A 20,530-nucleotide genomic window follows, 5' to 3' on the forward strand; every position below is an offset into this window, starting at 1 on the left:
CAGCGTTGCTTAACTTTGGTGATCTGGCAAGAACTGGTGTGTCAACGTGATTGTGCTGTACATTGGATTGGGATATATTTAGATAAATCTCTTCATACTAGTTTAAAGGTTTTTTCATCAGAGGCGCCACTTCGAAGTTTCTATATCAGCTAATGTGTCACTAGAAAATAACGATGCATCGCTTCACATTTACACAATATCTTTATTAAGTAATAATAGTAGTAAAAAAAGGGCAAGTAATTGTAATACACGTTTTCGCAAAGAAAAAAAAATAACATTCTTTTGTTTATTGACTACATATTCTCTTGTTATATATCAACATCGCTGAAATGTGGCAACTCTGTGTCTGTTTTACAAGTATTTTAATGGAATGTGCTCTGATGAACTCAAAACTCTTGTACCCCCACGACGTAGATACTCCCAACAAACCCGACAAGCAGCAAAATCCCACCCCTACTCTGTAGACAGCCCTAGATATCGCAAAGCCTTTTATTCAAATAGCTTCTCCCCTTGAACTGCTAGACTTTGGAACTCCCTCCCAGGTCCTTGTGTGGGAATTGAAACTCCCAGGCTAACTCGATTGTCACATTTGAACTCTGGTAACTGGAGAGTGACACATCCACATCACTTCCTGTTTCTTAGATTTCTGTCTCTTTCATGCTGGATCCTCAACCAGTCAACATGTAACAAAGAGCCGCCCTGGTTGGCATGGTCACCCAACCAGCCATCCTGACCTATCGTCAGCCTCTCATAAATCGCAAGTAACGTTACTCCTTTCTCAACGAACTCTTGTTCTTATTATCTCTGTATTCATTTCTTTCACATGTACATTTATGTAAATAAATCTATATTCTTTCACTATTGTACATTTATGTAAATGAATCTACATTCTTTCACTATTCTACATTTATATAAATAAATCTACATTCTTTCACCATTCTACATTTATGTAAATAAATCTACATTCTTTCACTATTCTACATTTATGTAAATAAATCTATATTCTTTCACTATTGTACACTTATGTAAATAAATCTACATTCTTTCACTATTCTACATTTATGTAAATAAATCTATATTCTTTCACTATTCTACATTTATGTAAATAAATCTACATTCTTTCACCATTCTACATTTATGTAAATAAATCTATATTCTTTCACTATTGTACATTTATGTAAATAAATCTACATTCTTTCACCATTCTACATTTATGTAAATAAATCTACATTCTTTCACCATTCTACATTTATGTAAATAAATCTACATTCTTTCACCATTCTACATTTATGTAAATAAATCTACATTCTTTCACCATTCTACATTTATGTAAATAAATCTATATTCTTTCACTATTCTACATTTATGTAAATGAATCTACATTCTTTGACTATTGTACATTTATGTAAATAAATCTACATTCTTTCACTATTCCACATTTATGTAAATAAATCTACATTCTTTCACCATTCTACATTTATGTAAATAAATCTACATTCTTTCACTATTGTACATTTATGTAAATAAATCTACATTCTTTCACTATTGTACATTTATGTAAATAAATCTACATTCTTTCACTATTCCACATTTATGTAAATAAATCTACATTCTTTCACCATTCTACATTTATGTAAATAAATCTATATTCTTTCACTATTGTACATTTATGTAAATAAATCTACATTCTTTCACTATTGTACATTTATGTAAATAAATCTACATTCTTTCACTATTGTACATTTATGTAAATAAATCTACATTCTTTCACTATTGTACATTTATGTAAATAAATCTACATTCTTTCACTATTGTACATTTATGTAAATAAACCTACATTCTTTCACCATTCTACATTTATGTAAATAAATCTACATTCTTTCACCATTCTACATTTATGTAAATAAATCTACATTCTTTCACTATTCTACATCGATATGTTTCATTTTCACTTGTGACCTTTTGCTTCTCAATCACCTACCATTCAATTCATTAAACAACATGGAAGATGGGATCCCAATTATATAAGCAGACCATCCTGTCCTCCCCAGATTGGTGACCCTGAAGTGATTTTTTTTCAAGAATGGTAACCTAACGAACATGTCTCAAAAGCTGAACAATCAAAAAAGCATTTTAAAACGTTCTCATGGTTGCAAATGAAACATGCCGATATCATTAAATAACTAGCGAAATATACATAAAACAAAATTGAAGATGGGATCCCAATTATATATATATACTTATTATTTTTAATACTCTTAGATAGATATAGGTTTTGTGTTTTCTACACCTTTCAGTATGGAATTATGTAACTCTACTACTAGTTGAATGATTTGAACCCCACATTCAAGTATTATAAATCCTAGTTTTATAACCATTAAGCCAACATGACGATAATGCTTGAAATGCGAGAGAAATATGCCTTGTATCTTAAACATAACCACCCAACCATCTGTTCACACACACACACACACAATTTTTTTATTCCGCCTGAATGGATCAGAGGTGATTGCATATTACCTTGTTATGATGTGTGAACTCCTGCATTCATGACCTGCAAGTTTTATTTCTGTTGTAGATATTGACGATGTAGGATTCTAAGAACGCAATTCCTGTCATGGATGTGTGTCAGAAACACATGCATTATTGAATTCCTGGCAAAAATGCATTGGGAATGGTAGTGACTATGTAGAAAAATAAATTCTGAAGCATAAAATGTTGCCCGTTTTAATGATAACACTCCTGTCTTCGTAGCTCTTCAACATTTTGAGTAAAAAAAATAGGAGTCTTTATTTTAGGAACAACCCTCATATATATATAAATTAAATAGTTTCAAATGTAATGAACTCAAAACTAATAATCTTTGAAAAGTGCTCAATACATATGTAGTGTTGGCATTTTTTTGTACCAATAATAGTGCATCCTCCCTGTTTACATTTATCATTTTTTATCTTGTTCTTGTATTTGATTTTTTGTATTTTGTATCTTTTTTGATTCTTAGTTTTGTACATTTTGGGTTTGTACGAAACTCCCTTTAATTTGGAGAAAAGGAAAATGCTAGCTCCGTAATGACGTCATGAGCTCAGCGCAGATTTCGTCCTCTTTTGAAATTCTGCAGACGTGGAGATTGGACATTCATTTCATTGCCCGGCACTGAAAATGGAATTTTGACGAGCCTCCTTCAAAGAAGAAGGCCCGGCAAGAACATCCCGGACATGCGATGAGGCATGCTTCTGAAAACTATCTACATTGCTACGTTTTGCATGTAATTTGAGGGAGTGTAATTATTTAAAAAGAAAATACCTTATTTTACACGACAAGGAATTTTGGAAGCTCCTACAAAGAAGAAAACCCGGCAAGAATACCCCGGATATGCGACGCGGCCATACTTCTGAAATCCATCTGTGTGTCTACGGTTTGCACGCAAATGAAGGAGAGAAAATTCTAAAAGGACTTTAAACAAGAAAAAAAAAAAAGAAAAATGCATGTGCCTGACTGGCTTTCAATTTGTGAGTATGCTCCTAAAATTTACTACATATGAGAGTGTGATTAGGAGATACTATTTTGAATCATATTATTGTATTCGTTCATGGATACGGCATCTTCATTATAAGAACCAGTGTTATTTTTTTTGTTATATGTTACCTTGGCGTTTTTAAATTTAATGCCCGCAAAAGGAAAAATTTGCAACTGATTTTATTGTGAATAAAATCTCTTCGTTTCAAAGCAAGACCTTTATATTTTATTCTTTACACCCCCCCTTTTGTTTCATGCTGTCATTTTTTTCAGGTTAGTTACTTTAGCGTCGAATTTATCTGGAAGCAAGATAAAATTCCGACAGTAGAGCAACCAACATGAGAAACACCTAATGCAGATTTAACATCATCGAAACGTAGATTGGGTTTTTCTGATGCTTAAATAATTTGACGGCATTCAATTTCATGGCATTCCCGCATATTTCTTGAGACATTTCATTGTTTAATTTACTTCCCCTGTTTTCTAGACGGTGATAGATGATTTTGTGTCCCCGACGAAACATCTTCCACAGATATTTTAATTGAATAAATTTACCACATTTTTAAACGAATTATTATTATTAGTAGTAGTAGCAGTAGTAGTAGTAGTAGCATAAGTAATTTGGCGAATAATGTTTCACATAAAAAAGAAAGTTGTCAAAAGAAATAGATATTACACATTTATTAAATAAAAGTAAAAAATTGTTCACAGTGTTCCACTTATTTTTCATATAAAATGTTAATAATAAATAATATATTACATATTAATACATAATATCTTTTGGAAGATGTTTCGTCGGGGACACAAAATCATCTATCATCATCTAGAAAACAGTGGAGGTAATGTAACAATGAAATGTCTCACGAAAAACGCCGGAATGCCAATTTCATTTGGTTGGTTGTTTTCGTTTTATGGCATATCAACCCTTTTCAGGTTATTTAATGCCGAATCCAAGGGTTTTGAAGAAAAACTTTTTAATAGAATATATTTGTTTTCAAGTTGGTTTCTATTTAACCCATAGTTGGAACCTTAACAGGTACCACCACTCCGAGTCAGAGTGGACTGGAGAGCAATGGTAATTAAAGGGTGGCTCCACACTTCCCAAAGCCCGCAAGCTGGGGCCTCACCACTGGATATAGTTTAAGGTCATATCCAGGACCATTCATTTAATATATATATATATATATATATATATATATATATATATTATATATATAAAATGATTGAACAAAGGTGTACATTCCGAATTTTATGGTGTTGACCATCTTACAATTTATTCCTTTAATCCACTTGACACTTACAATTCTTGACAGTATCTATTTCGGAGCACAAAATCAATCACTTAATTATTACGTCAATCAATGAATCTATTTTCCCTTAAATCATTAGAAGAAATGACAACAATCAATCCACCATAAGGAAATAATATGCGTTTAGACATGATTAAAAAAATCCAAAAAATTTGAAGAGAAGCTGCAAATACCTTATTGTTTTTTTTACATTACGCCATTTTGAATTTAGAAAATTATATATATATATATATAAGCCTGAAGAGTCCTAGAGTGGATGAAACACGGAATATTCAGTGTAGCTTAATCGTCATATATATTTTATAACTTACTAACTAGCTCTACCTATGTATTGAGCACTTTTGAAGGAAATACTTAAAGTTTACGCATAAATTTATACTTTTGTATATTAATTTTATGTGAGTAAATGAAGTAGTTTATATATATATATATATATATATATATATATATAAACAATTATCACTTTTATATACCTGCAGACACAAGTGTTTCATTCTTATGCAATCATCAGTGTAGAAAATGACGATCAACATTGGGCGAAGGATTCGAGCCCTGTAACAAAGCCTTCCATCAGCAAGGAACATACCCCAGAAATTAAAAGAAAATTTAAATATTAATGAAGCTGAACGTTTATAATGATCAAGTAACAGAAAGTTAAGATATCGCACACAAGGCTAACTAATCGACTTTTTCAATTTCACCAGACAATGCTCAATTTTAAGATTGAATAAACAGACAAAATACCTTTGAAATCACGTTAAAATGCAAATATTTTATTATAAATCATTAGTTTTTTTTTATAACTTGAAATGTTTCTTATTAATTTTGGATAGTAAAATATCCATCATCAGATATGGAAAGTTTTTTTTTTTTTTTTTTTAATGAAATTAGTCCTCGCACGAGAGAGCAGGGCACAAAATGTTTTAAATAATAATAGAATAACAAAGACTTCTGCTCGCGAGGACTACTAATGACCGTAACCAGTTATACAGTCCTTTTGAAATTTTCATCTCTATTTTTCTCGTTATGTACTGAATATTTGCTAATGAAACCTATATGAAATATGTTCCTTATTAAATTTTAAAGATTTTCTATTCTGAAAGAAGTTTTAAAAAATTTAATCCAAAAAAGTTATTTTAAAGTTTTTGTTAAAAAAATTCAGATTTTCTCATTATTCAGACCTGTATTACAGAGAGGGGGGTTGCAAAAAATGAGTTGTGGTGTGAGGAAAAATACAAACTGAAATAGAGAGAAGGAGAGTTTTAAAATATAATCTTAAAAAGATAAGATACAAGTTAGAAAAGCATTTCATCCAAGGCATGAAAATTGCTAAACAAAATGTTTAGGCTTTAAAAATAAAGGTACCAGATTCAATTTGAAAATTATTTATCTCCAAAGTGCACTTTTATAAATTTTACAAAGTAAGGTATAAAAATTTAATTTAAATTGAATCAAAAAATTACCTTGGATTTATTTTATGTAATTTACATTCTGTTGCACTTTTTAAAAAAATCATTGAAAATTTTATATCTATATCATTAATTGCTAGATGAAAGATAATGTTTTTAAATTGCAAATGAAATGTACATTTTTTGTGTTGTTAATATCAAGGCTCTGTGTAGATGATGATGCACATTTTAGCATGGATGGAATCTTTTTGCTTTAAACCTTTTTTCGGTGCGTGATTACGGTAGCGCAATGAGAATTGACACATAAAACACCTTCAGAGCTAAAGTAGGCAAGTAAACTTCTCACACCAACTAGTATCCTATATCTCCACAAAGCCATCGTTCAACCATGCATGGCGTATTGTGGCCATAACTGGCTTCGTACACAAATCATGTCTCTTCCTTTTTGGACAACGTGTAAAAAAGAATCCCAAAACGTAATAGGTCTTCTCGCACTATCTAACAAGCTCCAACCCCTGCCCCATCGCTGCAATGTTGCATTCCTGTAGTTGTTTTACAAATACTTTCCCGGAATGTGCTCTGACGAACTTATTACATCTCTATGACAATACTCCTGACAGAACCCAGAAGCAAAATCCTACCCCTTAACTGTGTGCCGCAAAGAGGTTATAGGTGGAAGTTAAAAATTGTTACAACTTTCATATCGTTATAACGGCAGGTGTTTGTATTAATAAACACTAACACGCACATTAATACTTACGTGATATCGATGCTTGAATATTAAACAAATAAAATGTATAATAAATCGTTTCATTTAAATTGTTCAAGCATTTCGAAGTTTCTATAAAAGTAAACATTTTTAAGCATTGTTAAATACTCATTTAAATATTCATTTTTTTGTGATAGGTGTTCCGCGGGAATTTAAAGAGGCCAATAGTGTGCCGCCATGCAATAAAGCTTGGGAACCATTGCTGTAGATGTTATTAGATTCCAGAAAACTTTCTACTCTAATAGTATCTTATCGCTGACTGCTTGTATTTGAAACTTTGTCCCTGTTTTGTCGACTATAGCGACATGCAGAAAATTAAATGTAATGTGCACAAACATCTTACTGCACAACTCCCCTCTCAGGATGGCCCCTATAAATCTGGCCCTAATCACGGTAGCTCATTACGTCTCAGTGGTAATATATCCTGCTTAGAGCGAATTAAAAGTAAATAAATAAACTAATTCTATAATTCAAAATGAACGCTGCCTTTCCTTGCAACAACTGAGTGAGTGTTCCAATTTACTTGCCTCCCTACGAGGGCAAAGTTAGACACAAAGTTTAATGTGGTGGAAACCCCAACTCCTCCAAAAGGGACACTGGATTGAAACAAAGATTAAAATTGCCGCAGTCAAGAAGGATTTCTCCTTCACTGACCGAACACAGAAAAGATTAAGTGCAGCATCAGAACAGAACAGATACTACACTTTGTTCCTAGAATGGGTGTTGTCACTAAAAAGGATGCGTTAAGAATGACACAGCAGGTGTAGAAAATCAGTTTGAGCCCCGGGGTGGTATTCAAAGCTCTACCCCTTAAATGTTATTATGATAAAAAATAACAGCTGTATTTTGAAGCCCCATCTCTTCCCCTTAGTCCTGTGTCCACCCATATGTAAACTTAAAATAAGAAAAGAAAAATGCCCCACCCACCAAGTAGAATCTTCGAAGAAGCCCGGATAATGAGGAAGTAGAAGGCAGGAAAACCATTGAAGCCGTTCCAATGTATTTTCTTTCACCTCTTTTCATCCGGGTTACACCTGTTCAACCAAGAATTCAGTCGGGTTTTCATTAGGTGCGGGGGTGGCGGTGATGGAGTGCCGTGCGCGAACCTACAGAATATTGAACATAAACAAAGCCACACTCCAAGACTTGGCTATGCGTGCCATTCATGGACCCTGTAGATCAAACGTATAAAAACTTTTCTCAAATAATTATTAGACGTTTTATCTTTTATAAAAGAATTTGAGTTCTTGTCTTATATTAAAAAAAACAAAGGATAAAGAAAAATTTGTATAATGTATGTACCCTTGACGAAACGAAAACATATTCCAAAAATCATGTAAATTGATAATACACACACACACACACACACACACACACACACACACACACACACACACACACACGAGATGCCTTCAATAAGTTTCCAGACTCTTGTAAATTCAGTATGTTATTGCTATATATCTTAAGAGATGACTGACCAATTTTTATGATTTCAGGTTCAAATGAACAGCTACAGCAGGAATTGGAATACACCCTACTAAATTCTGATTGTCACAGCTGGCGAATTTCAAAAATGAAATCCGGACGTGAGGACATTTTAGAAAAATGATATGCAATAAAATTTTGTTTTAAATTTAGAAAAAAAATAAAATGCCACAAAAACGTATGGAATGCTTCAGACTGCTTTTGGACCATCTTGCATGAATCGAGCAGCAGTTTTTTAGTGACATAAGAGATTCAAGAAAAGCATGGAGACGGTGAGGGATAATGAGAGGTATGAGAGGAGTAAAGAAGAAACATCAGAGTAGATTGGCCAAATAAAGAATTTCATGGATAAGGACCAACGAGTGTCTATAGAGACAGTAAGTGATCAGTTTGATGTCAGTGTGAAAACTGTACATACAATTATTCACAAGGAACTGAAGACGCGGAAGATTTGTGTGAAGTTTGGCCCAAGAGTGCTCAGAGAAGATCAGAAAGAAAGACGTTGTCATGGCCAAGATGATGGGCATAAAGACAGTTCCTCACCCTCCCTAGAGTCAAGGGCCCTGTCGGTGGGGCATTAGAATACGCCGACTGCCCCCACCCCCTGCAAAGGGTAAAAGTCCCTCAATGGGGGTCCTGGATATGACCTTAAACTATATCCAGTGGTGAGGCCCCAGCTTGTGGGTTTTGGGGAGTGTGGAGCCACCCTTTAATTACCATTCCTCCCAGGTCCACTCTGACCCGGAGTGGTAGTACCTGTTAGGGTCCCAACTATGGGTTAAATAGAAACCGACGTGAAAACAACAAATATATTCTATTAAAAAATTTTTTCTTCAAAATCTTTGGATTCGGCATTAAATAACCTGAAAAGGGTTGATATGCCGTAAAACAAAAACAACCAACCAACCCTAGAGTCAAGACCTTGCTCTCTGTGACTTTTGAATTTTCCCTAAGTGCAATGAAAACCTTATAGATTGTCGTTATGAGACAATTGAGGAGATGCAAGAGTCTGTGACGCGGATCATTGACACGCTCACACAAGAGGAATTCCGTGGGGTCTTCCAGAAGTTGTTGAAATGATACAACAAGTGCATAGTTTCATATGTGTACTATCCATAGAAATGCCCATACGAAAAGTCTGGAAACTTATTTAAGGCATCTCGTATCTATGTAATGACTTACTCTTCTCTGATTTGTTTTTACAAGTTGTAATGGCCGAACTTCTTTTTCTGTTTTTGGTGTTACGCATTTTATCTTACAGACACTTTTTTCTGGTTGATCGTTTTCATTCTCACCCACTCAAATCGATATTGTACACAAAACCAATAACGAGTTACTACTGTTTGTATTTGCTATTAAATATTACTACTTTAATCCCCACTATGGCTTGAAGCACTTCTTGGCTGCAGGCTTTCCAATCCAAATAATACCATGGGTAAAATGCCCAGAATGCAACAGCAACTTCATTGTATCTCATTCACTATTTACCAATCTGATCATTCACTTATTAACTCGTTTATCAAACACTTTCTAGTTATTGTAATACTTGGTTCACATATTACGTTGCAGTAATATGCTTTTGGAATTCAGTATAGATGTAGTTTGCCAAATGCAAAACTTATTAGCTATTAGCAGGCCACCCGGTGTTACCCGGTCGTAAATTACGCATCAATATTATATTTTAATTAATGCAGAATTCTTATCAAAAACACAAATACCGCAGAAATTAAATGTAACATAAAATTCCTTTCAAAAATGACATAAAAAGATTTGGAAAGAAACCGAGGCATATGCGTGTGAATATTATGTCACTTCTTGTGAGTAAAATTAAAAAAAAAAAATCTCAAACTGAGATCGAAACTAAAACCTAAATAAAGTCACGTACGATAACCATTAGGCCAGCTTGATACGATCTTTAAAAAGTGTTTTCAAACCTACTTATTCTTACCATAAGGAATCTCTTATGTTAACGATTCACACATACACATTCATGAAACAGTTGACAAACAGATAAAAATCCGATAGTCCTCCCCACCCAAGTCCCAATTTTAAAATTTTGACCCCTTAGCAGCTTTTTTTACCGGATGAAAACCAATTAAAATTACATTTACATTAAAATTTAAATGTAATGTTAACTGAAGCATATAAAAGCATCCAGATTTTAAATGAAACTGTAATCAAAAACTGGCTGAAGACGACTGAAGAAAATCAGTTGAAAGTACTTGCAAAAAAACAACCAAAAGAAAAAAAAAACAGATGGACGAAGATGACTATGGAACTTTCTTGCACAGATTCAACCGAGAAATAAGAACAATAATTCGGAAAATTGGAAAATTAAATTACAAAAACAAGCTCATTAAGCAAAAGCACTCTGTGCTGTTTAACAATACTTGAATACTGAACGAGAACATGCAGCCTAAATATACAATATATATATATTTCCTGCTATACTAAGGATATTGAGTAACCTTCCGGAAAAGAAGGGAAGAAGTAGGTGATAACCTTCCCCTCCCCCTTCAAAATTAATCAAAACAACTTTTGTGTCAATAAAAATAGCAGCGAGTGCCTGTGTGATGGCAAAAAAATAAAATAAAAAAATAGCCGTGTAGGCAGACTCAACCCTGAAATGCCAATCGTACTACAACGACTTATGACGTCATGACCCAGAAAAAATAACATTTATAAACATAACCCCGTACGTGATTTGCAAAAAATGGCGTTGCGAATAGGAAACCCCCTTGCAATATATGGTCCAGTTGACCACTACAGAATTAATTTTTTTTTTTTTTTTTTAATTCTCAAATATTATGTGCCCGAAGAATCACTCTTTCAGATGGTACTGGTTTTGACCCTATCCGATGCGGCTGACAAAAGTTTTTAGCGAATATACGAACAAACACACAAATTGACGTTTGAGATAAGACAACAGGAGAAATAATTCTAAACCGGTTTCTAAAAAAAAAAAAAAAAAGCTGAAATATATGTCGGTAATAATAATTCAAAAATAAATTAAATTGAATATATTATCAATATAAATCAACTTTAAATAACAATCTTAAATAGAACACTTAAAACAATTCTCTCACTATGAATAGTAACTAACCCGACGGCTATTTAGTAAAATCGACTTTTCTTAACGTAATATGCAAATGAGGTTACATTTTAATTGTATATTTTGCAAGAATCATACTATGTATAGAAATAAATAAAATAGTTAAGTAATGGACCTTTTGTTAATCAAATTGTAAACAAATAAACAAACAGGAATACAAATTTATGTGTGTGTATATATATGTATATACATATACATATATACAGGTTAAGAAAATGAAGAATAAAGTTGTATAGGTACTTTATTCCATTATCAAGTCAATAAAGGTTACAGAAAGAAAAATAAGGGAGAAACCTTTTACGCCATGGTATTTTGAAACTAAATGCTTCTCGTCTGAAAAGAAGTTGGTATTATACAAACGTAAAGGTAAAAAAATTGACATAATACTGGCTTTTTCTCATTTTTTGACGAGAAGCATTTAATTTCAAAAGTTCATGGCCTAAAAGGCTTCTCCCTTATTCTTCTTTCTGTAAGCCTTATTGACTTGGTAATGTAATATAGTTCCTATGTAACTTTACGCTTTATCTTCTTAACTTATTCTATTGCTTGCTCCTCTTAACCTGATATAGTTTTTTTTTTTTTTTTAATCTAAATAGCTTTGCCTTACTATTGAAAATTTTGTTCAGCTTAATTTTATTACTATATATATATATATATATATATATATATATATATATATATATATATATATATATATATATATATATATATATTTGTTATCAAGTAAGATCTTTGACTTGTTGTTTCATCAAATACTTTTGCATGCAAAATCCGATCCCGCATTTTGCTAATTCCTACCATCTGATGAGAAGGAAAGTATTTCTTCGAAACTCTGCAGATTAAGGACTATCCACTTATCTAGTATTTCCTTTTCAGATTAAATATGTTTTTAATTCATTTCAAAGTGTTTTTTTAACATGCTTTATTAACTGTTTGCTCGTATTATAAGCTCTATTTCCTATTTGGTTTTATCGAGCTTTTACATCTGGCTGAGATAACTTTATAAATATTAATTCTTTAATATTTATAATATACTTTAATTTTACCATCTTGGATTATTTTGGTAAATTTAATTGAAATTTTTATTTTATATATATATATATATATATATATATATATATATATATATATATATATATATATATATATATATATATATATTTAAGGCGATTAATAGGAATTTGTAGGCATTACAACATTAAATCTAGTAAGGATGAATTATTGTTAAGTTATCCCCTATTATGTTTTAGGTTTTTTTTCTTCAGAATGACGAGTGAGACAGTTATTCGTCCGAATACTCATAAAATTTGATTTTCTTATTTAAAAATAAAACTACTTGATCAATTTATGTGATTTTTGGAATATGATATTTCCATTTCTTCACAGGTACGTACATTATATTGATTTTGTGATTTTTCATTTTTAACTCTTCCAATCCAGCATGACCGATATGGTGGCCCTAGCAACATTATCTAAAAAGACAACACGGACAATATTTCGATCTTCTAATAATATGTTAATTTTGCTAATCACTTATTGTCTTTTTGGCTAATTATTGTTTAATTACGACAGGGTGTAAAGAGTTAATATAGGGGCAATTCTGGACAAAAAACCTTAATTAGTATAACAGATTGCGAACTTGTGTGTAGTGTCTATATGCAGATGCCGATTTGTGAGCAAAGTAACGTCATGGCGAGGAAGAAAAGAAAAAGATAGAAAAAGAAGAACGTGTGCGCAGACCAAGGATCACAATCACATTAGAGATGTAGGTGATGCCACAGTTGTAACAAGAAGTCACGCGTGGCGGGAGAATGAGGAATAAAGTTTTTTTTCTTAAAACCTGAAACACAAATTGAAGTTCTTTCTTATTCTTCGTCTCCTTTGCGACTGAGTCTACAATGTGTTGGGTCCCAAGTGTCTGTCATGTTAACACGTATGTACTATGTTACAACAGTTCTTTATATCTGTCAATTTATTTGTTTTTTGTTTGCTTGCGTGTCACCGTGTACACTAGATGACGTCATTATATAATGTTTGAAAGAAGATATTCTTTAAATATCCTCTGCTTTGTCTTTTCTTTCTTTTTATCCTTGAAATTACTTTTTCTTCCTCTTCTCTTTCTTCAAAAATTTTTTTTCCTTTTTCTTCATATTCTCTATCTTCACCGTTATAATAATTTGAATAAAGACGGCGTTTTTTTCCAAGCAAAAATCAAACAAGTACGTTTTCTTCACTTAATTATTTGTAGTAAGAAATAAACACCCGCCCTGAAAAGTGTATGAAATTAAGATTCAGCAGATCAAATTTGCCTTTTCCTTTTTTTTTTTTTTTTTTTTTTTTAAGCTAAATCCAAAATGTTTCAAGAAATTTTAATAGCAAAAAACGAGAGAGAGAGAGAGAGAGAGAGAGAGAGAGAGAGAGAGAGAGAGAGAGAGAGAGAGAGGAAATGCTTTCTGGCGCGGTAGAATGATCCAATCATTTCACCGGCGCTATTGGCAACGGATCTAATGTAAGTTTTTCATTTCAGATCAGGATTGAAAGTCAGTCCCAGAAATTTGTGAAGGCATGGTGCTCTCCTAAAAACGGGAGCTGTTCATTTTTTTATGCTGAATATGCAACATTACAAGACTTTAAAATGTATAACGTTAAAAATTAATACACCAATCTATGTTTCTAAGTTCTAGAATATCTCACTTTTTTTTTTTTTTATCTGTTAACCTCCCACGATACCCTTAAAAAAAATAAAATAAAATAAAATAAAAAATAATAATAAAAATAAAATAAAGTCGTCATGGTCTACTGCCGATCGTTCTTTGATCCCGATCCCAAAACTAGTAATATCAGATACCCTGAAGATATCGTTCATCGCCAACTTCATCACACTGAGTATGAACCCACTTCCCTCGTGACTCATTTTGCATAGGCACTTCAAAAGGTTTAAACGGCATCTCCATTTTTGGAAAATTCCCTTATTATTGGTATTTATTTGCTTCCTCACAAAACAAAATGTGACACAAGGCCGTTTTTAATGTGAGGGAAAAACCAGCTCCCCAAAAGAAGGGCAAAAAGGGGCACTCTGGAAGTAGCCGAAAATCTGTCAGTATAGAGGGTTTCCCCTTCATTTACCAAGGACAAATTAACGTGAGTGTAGCATCAGATCAGATACTACACTTTGATCCCAGCCCGAAGGCCAAGGGCCTTATTATCAAGTTTTTAAACTTACTAGCTGGTCCCACCGGTTTGCTTATTGCTCTGCAACTTTCGATATTTGAAATACTTGAAAACAAAATTTTAAGTATCTTGAAGAAGTCTGCGACACTTGTTTGGACGCTTTCCCCAATTTTCCAAGAAATCACAATTTGACTGTTTTTCTCTATGCTTGGATCACCTTCAGTTTTTACTATTATTATTTTTTATTTTTTTTTTTTTGTATTTTTTTACGACCTGCCCCAGCGTAGTATAAACACCCCCAACCACCCCATGTTAAAGAACGGCTTTCGGAATACCCCCACTCCCCATGTTAAGAACGGCTTTCGCGGTTGGAGGTGTTTATTTGAAAAGCCGTTCTCAACATGGGGAGGTTGAGGTGTTTATAATACGCTGGGGCACGTCGTAAAAATTTAACTTTTTTTTTTTTTTTACTACAATAGTTGGATTCGCTGGCTCGCTATCGATTTGCAAAGTTCGTTATTTGAAATTAGTGTTGGGATGATTAATCGAAATCGAAAACTGAAAAAAAATCGAAACTTTTTAGGGTTATCGGAATCGGAAAACATTATGCACACTTTCCAATGCCTAAAACGATTCTTTTTATTGTTATTATTTCTTTGATTTTCTTTAAAACTTAATTTCTATGGCTCGTATTAATGATGAAATTATAAATATTTAGAAAAACATAAAAATCTATAGGTAATACCCATGGGTGAATCTTTACATTTGTGAAAATATATACATATTTTATATGGGCTTTTGCAGTAATACATGATCACATTAATACACCATAAGCAACATTGAACCTGATTATTACCAGATGAGTGACAATTTGTGAATACCCGATGCTGCGTAGGGGAGGACTTCAACACCTTACTGCAAGAACTGCAAAAACCTAAAGTTATCTACCTTGACCAGAATGTAGATGCTTGATATCGATATTCCCTAGAAACTTCCTCCTTTGAAGGTAGTTATCTTAATCTGTCTAGCATGAATGCTGCTTAATTTCGTTTTCAGCTAGGATCAATTCTGCTTTAAGGACCCTGCAAAATAAGTAGAACAGAAGGGACACGTTATGATTGACACCGGTTGACCTTTGCACATGCACACGACATCTATAAATAAACATAAGAAAACCCGAGGTGTCTCTTTTGCTTATGAGGTACTGAAAACTTAACTGATCCGTAGGCTGCACACAAACAAACATAGCTACAAACTTGACTGAAAACATAACCTCCTTGGCGGAGGTAACAATAACGAAGGTGATAACAACTGTTCAAAAGATATAAATAAAGTCAATGACATATAAATAAGTAACAAACCGACACACATACGCTTTTGTGTTTATATATAGAAACCATATTAACAAGTCCATCCCACTTTCACTATATTACTATCAGAGTATATATATATAAATCGGCAATCGTATCTAGGGCACCTGTTTTGGTCGGGTGAATAAATCAACTCGACTTTCAGGCCATTATCGTCATGAAATATTGAACAGATGAATCAAATGTACAGCTTTATCAACCGAAGTTATTGATTTCCGAGGGAATCAAATGTGCAGGAGTCGTACAATTGCGAGCGGATGCATCCGTAGATGCGCCAGCAACAACTTATAGATAGATGATCATATGACCATATACTCCAGAGATAACATACCAGAACAGATACGTATGAGTAAAAATAAACAAAAATAGGTAAGTACGTCCATGAACAAAGTTTCTTTCTTACCTTCCAAGTATTACTTCTCTGTGAAACTTAATACCAGGGGGTTGCTTTCCAGCTGACTATAACATGGTTGTATGACCACATATGTCAGATATAACGGAATGAAACAGATACGTATGGGTAAGCATTAAAAAAAAAAAAAAACGTAAGCACTTCCATGGACAAACTTTCTTACTTTCCAAGAATTACTTGTCTGTGAAACCTAATACCACGGGATGGCCTTCCAGTTGACTACAACATGGTCGTATGACCAAATACGTCAGATATAACATATCGGAACAGATATATATAGGTAAGCATTAAAAAAATAAAAAGAAAGTAAATACTTCCATGAACAAAGTTTCTTTCTTACTTTCCAAGTAATACGTGCCGATGAAACTTAATACCAGGGGTTACTTCCCAGTTGACTACAACACGGTGGACCACGTACTTCAGAGATATGCAAAGAAGAAGAAGACCTAGAACGGGTGGCAAATATACACTAGTATATTTAACCACTCTGGCGTTTTTTGTAGGACCAAGCACATTGTCACACATGTACATTAAAGCTTACCTTTTTGTTAAACGTTAGATGTTCGGTAAAGATTATCTGTTTGTTAAAGGTTACATATTCGGTAAAGATTACCTTTTTGTTAAAGGTTACATATTCGGTAAAGATTACCTTTTTGTTAAAGGTTACATATTCGGTAAAGATTACCTTTTTGTTAAAGGTTACATATTCGGTAAAGATTACCTTTTTGTTAAAGGTTACATATTCGGTAAAGATTACCTTTTTGTTAAAGGTTACATATTCGGTAAAGATTATTGATTTGTTAAACGCTACCTGTTCGGTAAAGATTATCTGTTTGTTAAAGGTTACATATTCGGTAAAGATTATCTGTTTGTTAAAGGTTACATATTCGGTAAAGATTATCTGTTTGTTAAGGGTTACATATTCGGTAAAGATTATCTGTTTGTTAAAGGTTACATATTCGGTAAAGATTATCTGTTTGTTAAAGGTTACATATTCGGTAAAGATTATCTGTTTATTAAGGGTTACATATTCGGTAAAGATTATCTGTTTGTTAAGGGTTACATATTCAGTAAAGATTATCTGTTTGTTAAAGGTTACATATTCGGTAAAGATTATCTGTTTGTTAAAGGTTACATATTCAGTAAAGATTATCTGTTTATTAAGGGTTACATATTCGGTAAAGATTATCTGTTTGTTAAAGGTTACATATTCGGTAAAGATTATCTGTTTGTTAAGGGTTACATATTCGGTAAAGATTATCTGTTTGTTAAGGGTTACATATTCAGTAAAGATTATCTGTTTGTTAAAGGTTACATATTCGGTAAAGATTATCTGTTTGTTAAGGGTTACATATTCGGTAAAGATTATCTGTTTGTTAAGGGTTACATATTCGGTAAAGATTATCTGTTTGTTAAAGGTTACATATTCGGTAAAGATTATCTGTTTGTTAAGGGTTACATATTCGGTAAAGATTATCTGTTTGTTAAAGGTTACATATTCGGTAAAGATTATCTGTTTATTAAGGGTTACATATTCGGTAAAGATTATCTGTTTGTTAAGGGTTACATATTCGGTAAAGATTATCTGTTTGTTAAAGGTTACATATTCGGTAAAGATTATCTGTTTATTAAGGGTTACATATTCGGTAAAGATTATCTGTTTATTAAGGGTTACATATTCGGTAATGATTATCTGTTTGTTAAAGGTTACATATTCGGTAAAGATTATTTATTTGTTAAACGCTACCTGTTCGGTAAAGATTATCTGTTTCTTAAAGGTTACATATTCGGTAAAGATTATCTGTTTGTTAAAGGTTACATATTCGGTAAAGATTATCTGTTTGTTAAAGGTTACATATTCGGTAAAGATTATCTGTTTGTAAAAGGTTACATATTTGGTAAAGATTATCTGTTTGTTTAAGGTTACATATTCGGTAAAGATTATCTGTTTGTTAAGGGTTACATATTCGGTAAAGATTATCTGTTTGTTAAAGGTTACATATTCGGTAAAGATTATCTGTTTGTTAAAGGTTACATATTCGGTAAAGATTATCTGTTTGTTAAGGGTTACATATTCAGTAAAGATTATGTGTTTGTTAAAGGTTACATATTCGGTAAAGATTATCTGTTTATTAAGGGTTACATATTCGGTAAAGATTATCTGTTTGTTAAAGGTTACATATTCGGTAAAGATTATCTGTTTGTTAAAGGTTACATATTCGGTAAAGATTATCTGTTTATTAAGGGTTACATATTCGGTAAAGATTATGTGTTTGTTAAGGGTTACATCTTCGGTAAAGATTATCTGTTTGTTAAAGGTTACATATTCGGTAAAGGTTATCTGTTTATTAAGGGTTACATATTCGGTAATGATTATCTGTTTGTTGAAGGTTACATATTCGGTAAAGATTATCTGTTTATTAAGGGTTACATATTCGGTAAAGATTATCTGTTTATTAAGGGTTACATATTCGGTAATGATTATCTGTTTGTTAAAGGTTACATATTCGGTAAAGATTATCTGTTTGTTAAAGGTTACATATTCGGTAATGATTATCTGTTTATTAAGGGTTACATATTCGGTAAAGATTATCTGTTTATTAAGGGTTACATATTCGGTAAAGATTATCTGTTTATTAAGGGTTACATATTCGGTAATGATTATCTGTTTGTTAAAGGTTACATATTCGGTAAAGATTATCTGTTTCTTAAGGGTTACATATTCGGTAAAGATTATCTGCTTGTTAAAGGTTACATATTCAGTAAAGATTATCTGTTTGTTAAAGGTTACATATTCGGTAATGATTATCTGTTAATTAAGGGTTACATATTTGGTAAAGATTATCTGTTTATTAAGGGTTACATATTCGGTAATGATTATCTGTTTGTTAAAGGTTACATATTCGGTAAAGATTATCTGTTTATTAAGGGTTACATATTCGGTAAAGATTATCTGTTTATTAAGGGTTACATATTCGGTAAAGATTATCTGTTTGTTAAGGGTTACATATTCGGTAAAGATTATCTGTTTGTTAAAGGTTACATATTCGGTAATGATTATCTGTTTATTAAGGGTTACATATTCGGTAAAGATTATCTGTTTATTAAGGGTTACATATTCGGTAATGATTATCTGTTTGTTAAAGGTTACATATTCGGTAAAGATTATCTGTTTGTTAAAGGTTACATATTCAGTAAGGATTATCTGTTTATTAAGGGTTACATATTCGGTAAAGATTATCTGTTTATTAAGGGTTACATATTCGGTAAAGATTATCTGTTTATTAAGGGTTACATATTCGGTAATGATTATCTGTTTGTTAAAGGTTACATATTCGGTAAAAATTATCTGTTTATTAAGGGTTACATATTCGGTAAAGATTATCTGTTTGTTAAGGGTTACATATTCGGTAAAGATTATCTGTTTGTTAAAGGTTACATATTCGGTAAAGATTATCTGTTTATTAAGGGTTACATATTCGGTAAAGATTATCTGTTTGTTAAGGGTTACATATTCGGTAAAGATTATCTGTTTGTTAAAGGTTACATATTCGGTAAAGATTATCTGTTTGTAAAAGGTTACATATTCGGTAAAGATTATCTGTTTGTTAAAGGTTACATATTCAGTAAAGATTATCTGTTTGTTAAAGGTTACATATTTGGTAATGATTATCTGTTAATTAAGGGTTACATATTTGGTAAAGATTATCTGTTTATTAAGGGTTACATATTCGGTAATGATTATCTGTTTGTTAAAGGTTACATATTCGGTAAAGATTATCTGTTTATTAAGGGTTACATATTCGGTAAAGATTATCTGTTTATTAAGGGTTACATATTCGGTAAAGATTATCTGTTTGTTAAAGGTTACATATTCGGTAAAGATTATCTGTTTATTAAGGGTTACATATTCGGTAAAGATTATCTGTTTGTTGAAGGTTACATATTCGGTAAAGATTATCTGTTTATTAAGGGT

General features: G+C 32.2%; 1 protein-coding gene and 1 long non-coding RNA gene across 3 annotated transcripts in view; one reads left to right on the forward strand and one right to left on the reverse strand.

The window, feature by feature from the left end:
* LOC145252572 (IQ motif and SEC7 domain-containing protein 1-like) overlaps positions 1-20,530 on the reverse strand; it is a 737,205-nt gene that overhangs the window by 688,398 nt on the left and 28,277 nt on the right. The window lies entirely within an intron of this gene.
* LOC145252573 (uncharacterized) overlaps positions 16,383-20,530 on the forward strand; it is a 60,864-nt gene continuing 56,716 nt past the window's right edge. The window contains exon 1 of the long non-coding RNA XR_013863620.1: positions 16,383-16,511. This is a non-coding gene — a long non-coding RNA (uncharacterized LOC145252573). The remainder of the gene's footprint in view (positions 16,512-20,530) is intronic.

Source organism: Euprymna scolopes, chromosome 29 (genome assembly GCF_053919585.1).
Source record: "Euprymna scolopes isolate OS-2025 chromosome 29, ASM5391958v1, whole genome shotgun sequence".
Taxonomy (NCBI): domain Eukaryota; kingdom Metazoa; phylum Mollusca; class Cephalopoda; order Sepiida; family Sepiolidae; genus Euprymna; species Euprymna scolopes.